Genomic DNA, 13248 nt, shown 5'->3' with positions numbered 1-13248 from the left:
TAGCCTTGTTCTTCTTTCGAGAGTTCCCTTGTGCTGCCTCAGTTGGATCTCCTTCACTTGACAGGGGGGTGCCCGAGCAGCGACCCTCCCCAGCTCTAGCCCAACTCCTACTTACCTGCCAGGTGAGATACTATGATCATGAAGATGCTTCTCCCAGGGCAAGGCTCACCCATTGCACTCTGGGTGTGCTGCCCCTGCGATTTCCCCAAATGTGGGAAACTTGACTGCATAATTTGTGTTTCCCCTGGTCGGCTCTCATATAATTCAGATCTCTTTGTCTCAGGTCTCTCTCCAGCCTAGTTTGCTGTCTGTTTCCACTTCTTTTTTCTTGAGCCCCTCCCTTCTATACCCTTGTGCACTATCCTGACTTCTCCCGTCTGCTTACTTTGTGCCTTCCAACGCACAATACAAACTACAGGTAGTGCTGCAGGGCCCACACCCTTTTACTTGCTTTATAGAGCAGCTCTGGAGCTGTTACAGTGCCCAGCTGCTGCAAGAAATCAGCTTGAATGCTTCAGGGGCTGGGGCATAGCCAACATGAGCCCCACACCGAAGGAGGGTGGAGGTGTTTAATGCGAACTAGGGGTCATCCAAGCGCCGCAAAAGGCCGCCATGCCCTGCACACCCCTTTATTCTTTTCATATGCAGACGAGGGTTGAAGCCAACTTTGACCCACTGCTTGGATGACATCACCATATTCAAATCCATCTGCTGCAGGCCTTCCCCCAGGAATGCTTGCACTAGTTGTTGCATTTGGTTTGTTGTTTGGGGGTGCTTCAGTATTAGGCAGCCTTCTGCCCTCCCATGTTCATCTGAAAATATGTGTTCTCCCTGCAGTTGTTGTCCCCAGATGAGAGTTCCCTTGTGCTGCCTCAGTTGAATCTCCTTTACTTGACAGAGATGTGCCTGAGCAGCGGCCCTCCCCAGCCCTATCCCAAATCATACTTATTTTGCATAGGAGATACCATGGTCATGAAGATTGTTCTCCCAGGGTTAGGTTCATTCATTGCATTCTGGGTATGCTGACCCCTGTGATTTCCCCAAATGTGGGAAACTCAACTGCATTATTTGTGGTAGTGGGGGACTGTGTTTGTGCTTTCCTCTGGTCAGCTCTGGTAAAAGTCAGATTTCTTTGTCTCAGATCTTCCTCTAGCCTTGTTCTTCTTTCGAGAGTTCCCTTGTGCTGCCTCAGTTGGATCTCCTTCACTTGACAGGGGGGTGCCCGAGCAGCGACCCTCCCCAGCTCTAGCCCAACTCCTACTTACCTGCCAGGTGAGATACTATGATCATGAAGATGCTTCTCCCAGGGCAAGGCTCACCCATTGCACTCTGGCTGTGCTGCCCCTGCGATTTCCCCAAATGTGGGAAACTTGACTGCATAATTTGTGTTTCCCCTGGTCGGCTCTCATATAATTCAGATCTCTTTGTCTCAGGTCTCTCTCCAGCCTAGTTTGCTGTCTGTTTCCACTTCTTTTTTCTTGAGCCCCTCCCTTCTATACCCTTGTGCACTATCCTGACTTCTCCCATCTGCTTACTTTGTGCCTTCCAACGCACAATGCAAACTACAGGTAGTGCTGCAGGGCCCACACCCTTTTACTTGCTTTACAGAGCAGCTCTGGAGCTGTTACAGTGCCCAGCTGCTGCAAGAAATCAGCTTGAATGCTTCAGGGGCTGGGGCATAGCCAACATGAGCCCCACACCGAAGGAGGGTGGAGGTGTTTAATGTGAACTAGGGGTCATCCAAGCGCCGCAAAAGGCCGCCATGCCCTGCACACCCCTTTTTTCTTTTCATATGCAGACGAGGGTTGAAGCCAACTTTGACCCACTGCTTGGATGACATCACCATATGCAAATCCATCTGCTGCAGGCCTTCCCACAGGAATGCTTGCACTAGTAGTTGCATTTGGTTCGTTGTTTGGGGGTGCTTCAGTTTTAGGCAGCCTTCTGCCCTCCCATGTTCATCTGAAAATATGTGTTCTCCCTGCAGTTGTTGTCCCCAGATGAGAGTTCCCTTGTGCTGCCTCAGTTGAATCTCCTTTACTTGACAGAGATGTGCCTGAGCAGCGGCCCTCCCCAGCCCTATCCCAAATCATACTTATTTTGCATAGGAGATACCTTGGTCATGAGGATTTTTCTCCCAGGGTGAGGTTCATTCATTGCATTCTGGGTATGCTGACCCCTGTGATTTCCCCAAATGTGGGAAACTCGACTGCATTATTTGTGGTAGTGGGGGACTGTGTTTGTGCTTTCCTCTGGTCAGCTCTGGTAAAAGTCAGATTTCTTTGTCTCAGATCTTCCTCTAGCCTTGTTCTTCTTTCGAGAGTTCCCTTGTGCTGCCTCAGTTGGATCTCCTTCACTTGACAGGGGGTGCCCAAGCAGCAATCCTCCACAGCTCTAGCCCAACTCCTACTTACCTGCCAGGTGAGATACTATGATCTTCACTGTTAGGGCAATCAGGATGTGGAATTCCCTGCCAGGGAAGGTGGTAATGGCGGACTCTGTAATTGGATTTAAAAAAGGAATGGATACATTTCTGAATGAAAAAGCTATCCAAGGTTATAATACTTAAAATATCAACATGGTTAATCCGGGGGTAACATGAGTTGTAGTAGTTAACTAGTCATAAAACATTATTCAGCAAGTATGTAGAATCATCACAACTTAAAACAGGTTGAACACGATGGGCAATTTGCCTCTTTTCAACCTCAAAAACTATATTACTATATGTTACTATATTACTATGTTACTGTAGTATACAGAACACCACAATGTAATGAGCAGTGATAGTGAGCACTGATGAGGATACTAGAACTGACACTGAGCAGCAAGATGCAGCACTGGACTATTAGTAATGTACTGTAGTATGCTGAGCACCACAATGCAGCACAAGACAATGAGCAGTGATACTGAGCACTGATGAGGATACTACTGAGAACTGACACTGAGCAGGAGAGACACACTACTAGTATTACTGAGCAGCAATAAGTAACCACTGATACTGAGCACTGATATTGAGATTTCCACTGAGAGAACATAGCCACGTCCTCTCCGCTCCCTCTTCAATGCACGAGTAAAAATGGCGGCAACGCGCAGCTCTTTATATGAAATCCGAATCTCGCGAGAATCCGACAGCGGGATGATGACATTTTCCCTTGTTCAGGTTTTCCGAGTCAGGCGGGAACAACTGAGCCTGCCTCGGACCAGTGTAAACCACGTGGAGTTCGTGGGGAATTCGGTTCTCGGAGAACCGAACCCGCTCCTCTCTACCTTATACCCATATATTTTTTTATTTTCAATCTAAGCCCCTGCAGTTTTCTGTAAGCATCTGCTTCGCTATGATGATCAACAAGTCACAAGGGCAAACACTCAGGGCTTGAGGCGTAGATCTTAGGACCAGCTGCTACAAGCATGGCAGAGGTGTCACTATCACTGGTGACACCCAGAGAGGTGGCGAAGGAGATTGTAATGCAGTGCGCGCAGATAAGCAGCGCAATGGTAAAAAGGAGGCATGGTTTCATAGGTAGGGGCGTGGCCTGGTGGCCTGAATCTACATTTTGTTGCTCCGGGTGTCCCGGGGGTTGGGGGCTGCACCCGGGGACTAGTGTGTGAGCGGTGCTGGCTCCTGCACAGTGACAGGACATGGCCACCCAGCATGACGCCTCCCTTCTTGACCAATCTGTAATTGCAGTTGCACTGCAGTTCAGCGTGATCATAAAAAATGGTGTAGCCTCCTGCTGGTGCAGACTGTATGTGCGCGCAGGAAGCCGCCACCATTTTTGTGATCACAGCGGCTGAATGTGATGTCATACAGCCGCTGTGACCACGCCCCCTGTGTCTCCTCCGTTGCAGACCCCATTTTGAAGCCTTGCCCCCGCACCGCTCCATCCCTGACTTGGAAATGGAGTGTTGCTGACCCCCCTCTCCCCCCCTGCCCCGATTGACAGGCAGAGGCGATCGCATTCTCTGCGGGGTGCCGCAGAAAATGCAGGCACATGCGTATGCTCTTAGCAATTTTTGCAGTTGGATCGCTTACTGTGATTGCAATCCAACCTGAATCAGGCCCTATTACCTATCACAATGCGCTGCGGGCAGTACAAAATTGGTTTAATATGGGAGAAAAAACCCCAGACCTGTGCTCCTTAACTGTACCTGGTGGCTCGTGGAGCGGCTGCCCAGTAATCAGTGTCCACGCCAGTGCGCACACGGTCCACCCCCTACGGCCACGCTCCCCTTCATCAGCGGCCTCGTGATCCGGAAGGGCGGTGCGTGTGTGACTGACCTTAGGAAGAAACCGGAGCCTCCGCTGCAGTGACCCAGCAACCAGGGCACGGGAGTATACAGCGCCGCTGGGAGTGATGAAGCTGCAGTAAAGATGTCTATTAGACCTAGCCTGCTGCAGCCCTTGTAGATTCTCATAAAAAAAGTTCTTATTTTCTTGTCAAAATTAATAGCTAAGAATAGGCTGCCTGAGGCAGGCCCCTGTTAAGTGGCCTGCTACTGAAGGCACCAACTACAAACTGAGCTCCCTGTTCATGGAAGCGGGGTTATAGAGGAGAATGCGCTGAGCATCTTGGGAACAGTCAAAAGCTTTGAGCCGGTTGGTGCCTCAGATCAAGATCCTACTCTACACCCCAATGTGAATCCTTGTGGAGTCCAGTGTACCCCACAGAAGAAATTAATGTGTCACACCCATTGGCAGCAACCATAGAATAGCTGCTGACGGGCACAATTGAGAAAGGAAGGGGGGGGGACATTTGAATCCAGCACATAGATGCAATTCAAATATGTAATTTGAACCTTCCTATTTTAAAATATAATGGATGAACTTCACCCTGTGATAACAATCTTCATGATATAGAGATCTCATATGCAAAATAAGTATGAGTTGGGATAGGGCTGGGGAGGGTGGCTGCTCGGGCAAGCCCCTCCCCCGTCAAGTTAAGGAGATTCAACTGAGGAAGCACAAGGGAACTCTCGTCTGGGGACAACAACTGCAGGGAGACCACATTTTTTCAGATGAACATGGGAGGGCGGAAGGCTGCCTAATACTGAAGCACCATCAAATATCAAACCATATGCAATAACTAGTACAAGCATTCCTGGGGGAAGGTCTGCAGGAGACGAATTTGCATACGGTGATGTCATCCAAGCAGTGGGCCAAAGTTGGCTGGAACCCTCATCTGCATATGAAAAGAGAAAAGGGTTATGCAGGGCATGGCGGCCTTTTGCGGCGCTTGGATGACCCCTAGTTCGCATTAAACACCTCCACCCTCCTTCGGTGTGGGGCTCATGTTGGCTATGCCCCAGCCCCTGAAGCATTCAAGCTGATTTCTTGCAGCAGCTGGGCACTGTAACAGCTCCAGAGCTGCTCTGTAAGGCAAATAAAAGGGTGTGGGCCCTGCAGCACTACCTGTAGTTCGCATTGTGCGTTGGAAGGCACAAAGTAAGCAGACGGGAGAAGTCAGGATAGTGCGCAAGGGCATAGAAGGGAGCGGCTCAAGAAAAGAGAAGTGGAAACAGACAGCAAACTAGGCTGGAGAGAGACCTGAGACAAAGAGATCTGAATTATACGAGAGCCGACCAGGGGAAACACAAATTATGCAGTCAAGTTTCCCATATTTGGGGAAATCGCAGGGGCAGCACACCCAGAGTGCAATGGTTGAGCCTTGCCCTGGGAGAAGCACCTTCAAGATCATAGTATCTCACCTGGCAGGTAAGTAGGAGTTGGGCTAGAGCTGGGGAGGGTCGCTGCTCGGGCACCCCCCTGTCAAGTGAAGGAGATCCAACTGAGGCAGCACAATGGAACTCTCGAAAGAAGAACAAGGCTAGAGGAAGATCTGAGACAAAGAAATCTGACTTTTACCAGAGCTGACCAGCGGAAAACACAAACACAGTCCCCAACTACCACAAATAATGCAGGCGAGTTTCCCACATTTGGGTAAATCACAGGGGTCAGCATACCCAGAATGCAATGAATGAACCTCACCCTGGGTGAACAATTTTCATGACCATGGTGTCTCCTATGCAAAATAAGTATGATTTGGGATAGGGCTGGGGAGGGCCGCTGCTCAGGCACATCTCTGTCAAGTAAAGGAGATTCAACTGAGGCAGCACAAGGGAACTCTCATATGGGGACAACAACTGCAGGGAGAACACATATTTTCAGATGAACATGGGAGGGCAGAAGGCTGCCTAATACTGAAGCACCCCCAAACAACAAACCAAATGCAACAACTAGTGCAAGCATTCCTGGGGGAAGGCCTGCAGCAGATGGATTTGCATATGGTGATGTTATCCAAGCAGTGGGTCAAAGTTGGCTTCAACCCTCATCTGCATATGAAAAGAGAAAAGGGGCGTGCAGGGCATGGCGGCCTTTTGCGGTGCTTGGATGACCCCTAGATCGCATTAAACACCCCCACCCTCCTTTGGTGTGGGGCTCATGTTGGCCATGCCCCATCCCATGAAGCATTCAAGCTGATTTCTTGCAGCAGCTGGGCACTGTAACAGCTCCAGAGCTGCTCTGTAAGGCAAGTAAAAGGGTGTGGGCCCTGCAGCACTACCTGTAGTTTGCATTGTGCATTGGAAGGCACAAAGTAAGCAGACGGGAGGAGAAGTCAGGATAGTGCACAAGGGTATAGAAGGGAGGGGCTCAAGAAAAAAGAAGTGGAAACAGAGAGCAAACTAGGCTGGAGAGAGACCTGAGACAAAGAGATCTGAATTATACGAGAGCCGACCAGAGGAAACACAAATTATGCAGTCAAGTGTCCCACATTTGGGGAAATCGTAGGAGCAGCACACCCAGTGTGCAATGGGTGAGCCTTGCCCTGGGAGAAGCACCTTCCTGATTATAGTATCTCACCTGGGTGTGCTGCCCCTGCGATTTCCCCAAATGTGGGAAACTTGACTGCATAATTTGTGTTTCCCCTGGTCGGCTCTCATATAATTCAGATCTCTTTGTCTCAGGTCTCTCTCCAGCCTAGTTTGCTGTCTGTTTCCACTTCTTTTTTCTTGAGCCCCTCCCTTCTATACCCTTGTGGACTATCCTGACTTCTCCTCCTGTCTGCTTACTTTGTGCCTTCCAATGCACAATGCAAACTACAGGTAGTGCTGCAGGGCCCACACCCTTTTACTTGCCTTACAGAGCAGCTCTGGAGCTGTTACAGTGCCAAGCTGCTGCAAGAAATCAGCTTGAATGCTTCAGGGGCTGGGGCATGGCCAACATGAGCCCCACACCGAAGGAGGGTGGGGGTGTTTAATGCGAACTAAGGGTCATCCAAGCGCCGCAAAAGGCCGCCATGCCCTGCATACCCCTTTTCTCTTTTCATATGCAGATGAGGGTTCCAGCCAACTTTGGCCCACTGCTTGGATGACATCACTATATGCATATCCGTCTTCTGCAGACCTTCCCCCAGGAATGCTTGTACTAGTTGTTGCATTTGGTTTGTTGTTTGGGGGTGCTTCAGTATTAGGCAGCCTTCTGCCCTCCCATGTTCATCTGAAAATATGTGTTCTCACTGCAGTTGTTGTCCCCAGATGAGAGTTCCCTTGTGCTGCCTCAGTTGAATCTCCTTTACTCTAAAACTTGTAAAACTTAGCAAAAGTGTTTACTAAATAGCTGCTCGGCAAAGTTGCAATGCCGAGACTCCCCGACCAGCTGCCCAGGATGAACCCACCTTTCTAGTAGAATGGGTCTTCACCTAATTCAGTAACGGCAATCCTGCCGTGGAATGAGCATGCTGAATCTTACCACAGATCCAGCGCATAATTGTCTACATGGAAGCAGGACACCCAATCCTGTTGGGAGCATACAGGACAAACAGAGCCTCTGTTTTCCTAATCTGAACCGTTCTGGTGACATAAATTTTCAAAGTTCTGACCACAGCCAGAGACTTTGACTCAACGAAGGTGTCAGTGGCCAAAGGCACCATGTGGAAAGATGAACCACCTTCGGCAGAAATAGTTGACGTGTCCTCAATTCTGCTCTATCTTCATGAAATATCAAATAAAGGCTCTTGTGATACTGCATGGTTTGTACTGTTTTCCATGTGCTCCCAGATCTTTCAAGCAAGAAGCATGGTCAAGAAAGTTCTGTTTGAAAAGAAACAACATTTACTGTCATTGTTATAGAATTTGGGAGAAAAAACAAGAAGAAATCTGCACTGTTGACGCACTGGACAGAATGAATGAATCATAAAATATAACCTTTATTAAGTATGTATTAAAATTGGATAAATATTAATATTATTATCCCAAACTGCAGTGAAACATAAAGGTTAAAATCACAGAACTAACATACATGTGCATAAGAAGAATAAAGAGATGTGAAAAAAAGGTTTAAAAAGCGTGTCCGTGTGTGATTATTTTTGAAGGCACAACCCTGGCGGGGTTGTTTATATAGATATATATGTTGCTAATAATCACTTTCTAGCGTAATGTTATTAAATAGCTGTTAGTATCTATGTCGTCAGGTACCACTGGGTCGTATCCTATATACTCCTGTGGGAAACTTGACTGCATAATTTGTGTTTCCCCTGGTCGGCTCTCGTATAATTCAGATCTCTTTGTCTCAGGTCTCTCTCCAGCCTAGTTTGCTGTCTGTTTCCACTTCTCTTTTCTTGAGCCGCTGCCTTCTATGCCCTTGTGCACTCTCCAGACTTCTCCTGTCTGCTTACTTTGTGCCTTCCAACGCACAATGCAAACTACAGGTAGTGCTGCAGGGCCCACACCCTTTTACTTGCCTTACAGAGCAGCTCTGGAGCTGTTACAGTGCCCAGCTGCAGCAAGAAATCAGCTTGAATGCTTCAGGGGCTGGGGCATAGCCAACATGAGCCCCACACCGACGGAGGGTGGAGGTGTTTAATGCAAACTAGGGGTCAGCCAAGCGCCGCAAAAGGCCGCCATGCCCTGCATGCCCCTTTTCTCTTTTCATATGCAGACGAGGGTTGAAGCCAACTTTGACCCACTGCTTGGATGACATCACCATATGCAAATCCATCTGCGGCAGGCCTTCCCCCAGGAATGCTTGCACTAGTTGTTGCATTTGGTTTGTTGTTTGGGGGTGCTTCAGTATTAGGCAGCCTTCTGCCCTCCCATGTTCATCTGAAAATATGTGTTCTCCCTGCAGTTGTTGTCCCCAGATGAGAGTTCCCTTGTGCTGCCTCAGTTGAATCTCCTTTACTTGACAGAGATGTGCCTGAGCAGCGGCCCTCCCCAGCCCTATCCCAAATCATACTTATTTTGCATAGGAGATACCATGGTCATGAAGATTGTTCTCCCAGGGTTAGGTTCATTCATTGCGTTCTGGGTATGCTGACCTCTGTGATTTCCCCAAATGTGGGAAACTCAACTGCATTATTTGTGGTAGTGGGGGACTGTGTTTGTGCTTTCCTCTGGTCAGCTCTGGTAAAAGTCAGATTTCTTTGTCTCAGATCTTCCTCTAGCCTTGTTCTTCTTTCAAGAGTTCCCTTGTGCTGCCTCAGTTGGATCTCCTTCACTTGACAGGGGGGTGCCCGAGCAGCGACCCTCCCCAGCTCTAGCCCAACTCCTACTTACCTGCCAGGTGAGATACTATGATCATGAAGTTGCTTCTCCCTGGGCAAGGCTCACCCATTGCACTCTGGGTGTGCTGCCCCTGCGATTTCCCCAAATATGGGAAACTTGATTGCATAATTTGTGTTTCCCCTAGTCGGCTCTCATATAATTCAGATCTCTTTGTCTCAGGTCTCTCTCCAGCCTAGTTTGCTGTCTGTTTCCACTTCTTTTTTCTTGAGCCCCTCCCTTCTATACCCTTGTGCACTATCCTGACTTCTCCTCCTGTCTGCTTACTTTGTGCCTTCCGATGCACAATGCAAACTACAGGTAGTGCTGCAGGGCCCACACCCTTTTACTTGCCTTACAGAGCAGCTCTGGAGCTGTTACAGTGCCAAGCTGCTGCAAGAAATCAGCTTGAATGCTTCAGGGGCTGGGGCATGGCCAACATGAGCCCCACACCGAAGTAGGGTGGGGGTGTTTAATGCGAACTAAGGGTCATCCAAGCGCCGCAAAAGGCCGCCATGCCCTGCATACCCCTTTTCTCTTTTCATATGCAGATGAGGGTTCCAGCCAACTTTGGCCCACTGCTTGGATGACATCACTGTATGCAAATCCGTCTTCTGCAGACCTTCCCCCAGGAATGCTTGTACTAGTTGTTGCATTTGGTTTGTTGTTTGGGGGTGCTTCAGTATTAGGCAGCCTTCTGCCCTCCCATGTTCATCTGAAAATATGTGTTCTCCCGGCAGTTGTTGTCCCCAGATGAGAGTTCCCTTGTGCTGCCTCAGTTGAATCTCCTTTACTTGACAGAGATGTGCCTGAGCAGCGGCCCTCCCCAGCCCTATCCCAAATCATACTTATTTTGCATAGGAGATACCATGGTCATAAAGATTGTTCTCCCAGGGTGAGGTTCATTCATTGCATTCTGGGTATGCTGACCCCTGTGATTTCCCCAAATGTGGGAAACTCAACTGCATTATTTGTGGTAGTGGGGGACTGTGTTTGTGTTTTCCTCTGGTCAGCTCTGGTAAAAGTCAGATTTCTTTGTCTCAGATCTTCCTCTAGCCTTGTTCTTCTTTCGAGAGTTCCATTGTGCTGCCTCAGTTTGATCTCCTTCACTTGACAGGGGGGTACCCGAGCAGCGACCCTCCCCAGCTCTAGCCCAACTCCTACATAACTGCCAGGTGAGATACTATGATCATGAAGGTGCTTCTCCCAGGGCAAGGCTCACCCATTGCACTCTGGGTGTGCTGCTCCTGCGATTTCCCCAAATGTGGGAAACTTGACTGCATAATTTGCGTTTCCCCTGGTCGGCTCTCGTATAATTCAGATCTCTTTGTCTCAGGTCTCTCTCCAGCCTAGTTTGCTGTCTGTTTCCACTTCTCTTTTCTTGAGCCGCTGCCTTCTATGCCCTTGTGCACTCTCCTGACTTCTCCTGTCTGCTTACTTTGTGCCTTCCAACGCACAATGCAAACTACAGGTAGTGCTGCAGGGCCCACACCCTTTTACTTGCCTTTCAGAGCAGCTCTGGAGCTGTTACAGTGCCCAGCTGCTGCAAGAAATCAGCTTGAATGCTTCAGGGGCTGGGGCATAGCCAACATGAGCCCCACACCGACGGAGGGTGGAGGTGTTTAATGCGAACTAAGGGTCATCCAAGCGCCGCAAAAGGCCGCCATGCCCTGCATACCCCTTTTCTCTTTTCATATGCAGATGAGGGTTCCAGCCAACTTTGGCCCACTGCTTGGATGACATCACCGTATGCAAATACGTCTTCTGCAGACCTTCCCCCAGGAATGCTTGTACTAGTTGTTGCATTTGGTTTGTTGTTTGGGGTGCTTCAGTATTAGGCAGCCTTCTGCTCTCCCATGTTCATCTGAAAATATGTGTTCTCCCTGCAGTTGTTGTCCCCAGATGAGAGTTCTCTTGTGCTGCCTCAGTTGAATCTCCTTTACTTGACAGAGATGTGCCTGAGCAGCGGCCATCCCCAGCCCTATCCCAAATCATACTTATTTTGCATAGGAGATACCATGGTCATGAAGATTGTTCTTCCAGGGTGAGGTTCATTCATTGCATTCTGGGTATGCTGACCCCTGTGATTTCCCCAAATGTGGGAAACTCGACTGCATTATTTGTGGTAGTGGGGGACTGTGTTTGTGCTTTCCTCTGGTCAGCTCTGGTAAAAGTCAGATTTCTTTGTCTCAGATCTTCCTCTAGCCTTGTTCTTTTTTTGAGAGTTTCCTTGTGCTGCCTCAGTTGGATTTCCTTCACTTGACAGGGGGGTGCCCGAGCAGCGACCCTCCCCAGCTCTAGCCCAACTCCTACTTACCTGCCAGGTGAGATACTATGATCAGGAAGGTGCTTCTCCCAGGGCAAGGCTCACCCATTGCACTCTGGGTGTGCTGCTCCTACGATTTCCCCAAATGTGGGACACTTGACTACATAATTTGTGTTTCCTCTGGTCGGCTACTCGTATAATTCAGATCTCTTTGTCTCAGGTCTCTCTCCAGCCTAGTTTGCTGTCTGTTTCCACTTTTCTTTTCTTGAGCCCCTGCCCTTGCCCTTGTGCACTCTCCTGACTTCTCCTGTCTGCTTACTTTGTGCCTTCCAACGCACAATGCAAACTACAGGTAGTGCTGCAGGGCCAACACCCTTTTACTTGCCTTACAGAGCAGCTCTGGAGCTGTTACAGTGCCCAGCTGCTGCAAGAAATCAGCTTGAATGCTTCAGGGGCTGGGGCATAGCCAACATGAGCCCCACACCGACGGAGGGTGGAGGTGTTTAATGTGAACTAAGGGTCATCCAAGCGCCGCAAAAGGCCGCCATGCCCTGCATACCCCTTTTCTCTTTTCATATGCAGATGAGGGTTCCAGCCAACTTTGGCCCACTGCTTGGATGACATCACCGTATGCAAATCCGTCTTCTGCAGACCTTTTCCCAGGAATGCTTGTACTAGTTGTTGCATTTGGTTTGTTGTTTGGGGGTGCTTCAGTATTAGGCAGCCTTCTGCTCTCCCATGTTCATCTGAAAATATGTGTTCTCCCTGCAGTTGTTGTCCCCAGATGAGAGTTCCCTTGTGCTGCCTCAGTTGAATCTCCTTTACTTGACAGGGATGTGCCTGAGCAGCGGCCCTCCCCAGCCCTATCCCAAATCATACTTATTTTGCATAGGAGATACCATTGTCATGAAGATTGTTCTCCCAGGGTGAGGTTCATTCATTGCATTCTGGGTATGCTGACCCCTGTCATTTCCCCAAATGTGGGAAACTCGACTGCATTATTTGTGGTAGTGGGGGACTGTGTTTGTGCTTTCCTCTGGTCAGCTCTGGTAAAAGTCAGATTTCTTTGTCTCAGATCTTCCTCTAGCCTTGTTCTTTTTTCGAGAGTTTCCTTGTGCTGCCTCAGTTGGATCTCCTTCACTTGACAGGGGGGTGCCCGAACAGCGACCCTCCCCAGCTCTAGCCCAACTCCTACTTACCTGCCAGGTGAGATACTATGATCAGGAAGGTGCTTCTCCCAGGGCAAGGCTCACCCAATGCACTCTGGGTGTGCTGCTCCTACGATTTCCCCAAATGTGGGACACTTGATTACATAATTTGTGTTTCCTCTGGTCGGCTCTCGTATAATTCAGATCTCTTTGTCTCAGGTCTCTCTCCAGCCTAGTTTGCTGTCTGTTTCCACTTCTCTTTTCTTGAGCCGCTCCCTTCTATGCCCTTGTGCACTA

General features: G+C 49.1%; 12 non-coding genes and 3 pseudogenes across 12 annotated transcripts; 12 read left to right on the top strand and 3 right to left on the bottom strand.

Moving 5' to 3' along the window:
- The first annotated feature begins 107 nt into the window (after window positions 1–107).
- Window positions 108–249, top strand: LOC135047338 (U1 spliceosomal RNA; annotated as a pseudogene).
- Window positions 250–941: 692 nt separating this feature from the next.
- Window positions 942–1105, top strand: LOC135047396 (U1 spliceosomal RNA). Its single transcript, XR_010239444.1, has one exon. It is a non-coding gene; the product is annotated as a U1 spliceosomal RNA (small nuclear RNA).
- Window positions 1106–1257: 152 nt separating this feature from the next.
- LOC135047353 (U1 spliceosomal RNA) lies at window positions 1258–1399 on the top strand (annotated as a pseudogene).
- Window positions 1400–2091: 692 nt separating this feature from the next.
- LOC135047428 (U1 spliceosomal RNA) lies at window positions 2092–2255 on the top strand. The gene has a single exon (XR_010239476.1). It is a non-coding gene; the product is annotated as a U1 spliceosomal RNA (small nuclear RNA).
- Window positions 2256–5558: 3303 nt separating this feature from the next.
- LOC135047356 (U1 spliceosomal RNA) lies at window positions 5559–5721 on the bottom strand. The gene has a single exon (XR_010239409.1). It is a non-coding gene; the product is annotated as a U1 spliceosomal RNA (small nuclear RNA).
- A 152-nt stretch (window positions 5722–5873) lies between these two features.
- On the bottom strand, window positions 5874–6037 carry LOC135047436 (U1 spliceosomal RNA). The gene has a single exon (XR_010239484.1). It is a non-coding gene; the product is annotated as a U1 spliceosomal RNA (small nuclear RNA).
- A 674-nt stretch (window positions 6038–6711) lies between these two features.
- LOC135047371 (U1 spliceosomal RNA) lies at window positions 6712–6867 on the bottom strand. Its single transcript, XR_010239420.1, has one exon. It is a non-coding gene; the product is annotated as a U1 spliceosomal RNA (small nuclear RNA).
- A 2361-nt stretch (window positions 6868–9228) lies between these two features.
- LOC135047420 (U1 spliceosomal RNA) lies at window positions 9229–9392 on the top strand. The gene has a single exon (XR_010239468.1). It is a non-coding gene; the product is annotated as a U1 spliceosomal RNA (small nuclear RNA).
- A 152-nt stretch (window positions 9393–9544) lies between these two features.
- On the top strand, window positions 9545–9679 carry LOC135047363 (U1 spliceosomal RNA; annotated as a pseudogene).
- Window positions 9680–10381: 702 nt separating this feature from the next.
- LOC135047402 (U1 spliceosomal RNA) lies at window positions 10382–10545 on the top strand. Its single transcript, XR_010239450.1, has one exon. It is a non-coding gene; the product is annotated as a U1 spliceosomal RNA (small nuclear RNA).
- A 152-nt stretch (window positions 10546–10697) lies between these two features.
- On the top strand, window positions 10698–10860 carry LOC135047362 (U1 spliceosomal RNA). Its single transcript, XR_010239414.1, has one exon. It is a non-coding gene; the product is annotated as a U1 spliceosomal RNA (small nuclear RNA).
- Window positions 10861–11530: 670 nt separating this feature from the next.
- LOC135047404 (U1 spliceosomal RNA) lies at window positions 11531–11694 on the top strand. Its single transcript, XR_010239452.1, has one exon. It is a non-coding gene; the product is annotated as a U1 spliceosomal RNA (small nuclear RNA).
- Window positions 11695–11846: 152 nt separating this feature from the next.
- Window positions 11847–12010, top strand: LOC135047351 (U1 spliceosomal RNA). The gene has a single exon (XR_010239405.1). It is a non-coding gene; the product is annotated as a U1 spliceosomal RNA (small nuclear RNA).
- A 668-nt stretch (window positions 12011–12678) lies between these two features.
- LOC135047430 (U1 spliceosomal RNA) lies at window positions 12679–12842 on the top strand. Its single transcript, XR_010239478.1, has one exon. It is a non-coding gene; the product is annotated as a U1 spliceosomal RNA (small nuclear RNA).
- A 152-nt stretch (window positions 12843–12994) lies between these two features.
- LOC135047366 (U1 spliceosomal RNA) lies at window positions 12995–13157 on the top strand. Its single transcript, XR_010239417.1, has one exon. It is a non-coding gene; the product is annotated as a U1 spliceosomal RNA (small nuclear RNA).
- The last annotated feature ends 91 nt before the right edge of the window (window positions 13158–13248 follow it).

Source organism: Pseudophryne corroboree, unplaced genomic scaffold (assembly GCF_028390025.1).
Source record: "Pseudophryne corroboree isolate aPseCor3 unplaced genomic scaffold, aPseCor3.hap2 scaffold_927, whole genome shotgun sequence".
Taxonomy (NCBI): Eukaryota; Metazoa; Chordata; class Amphibia; order Anura; family Myobatrachidae; genus Pseudophryne; species Pseudophryne corroboree.
Note: the sequence above shows the minus strand (reverse complement) of the source record. Positions and strands in the feature narration are given on the sequence as shown.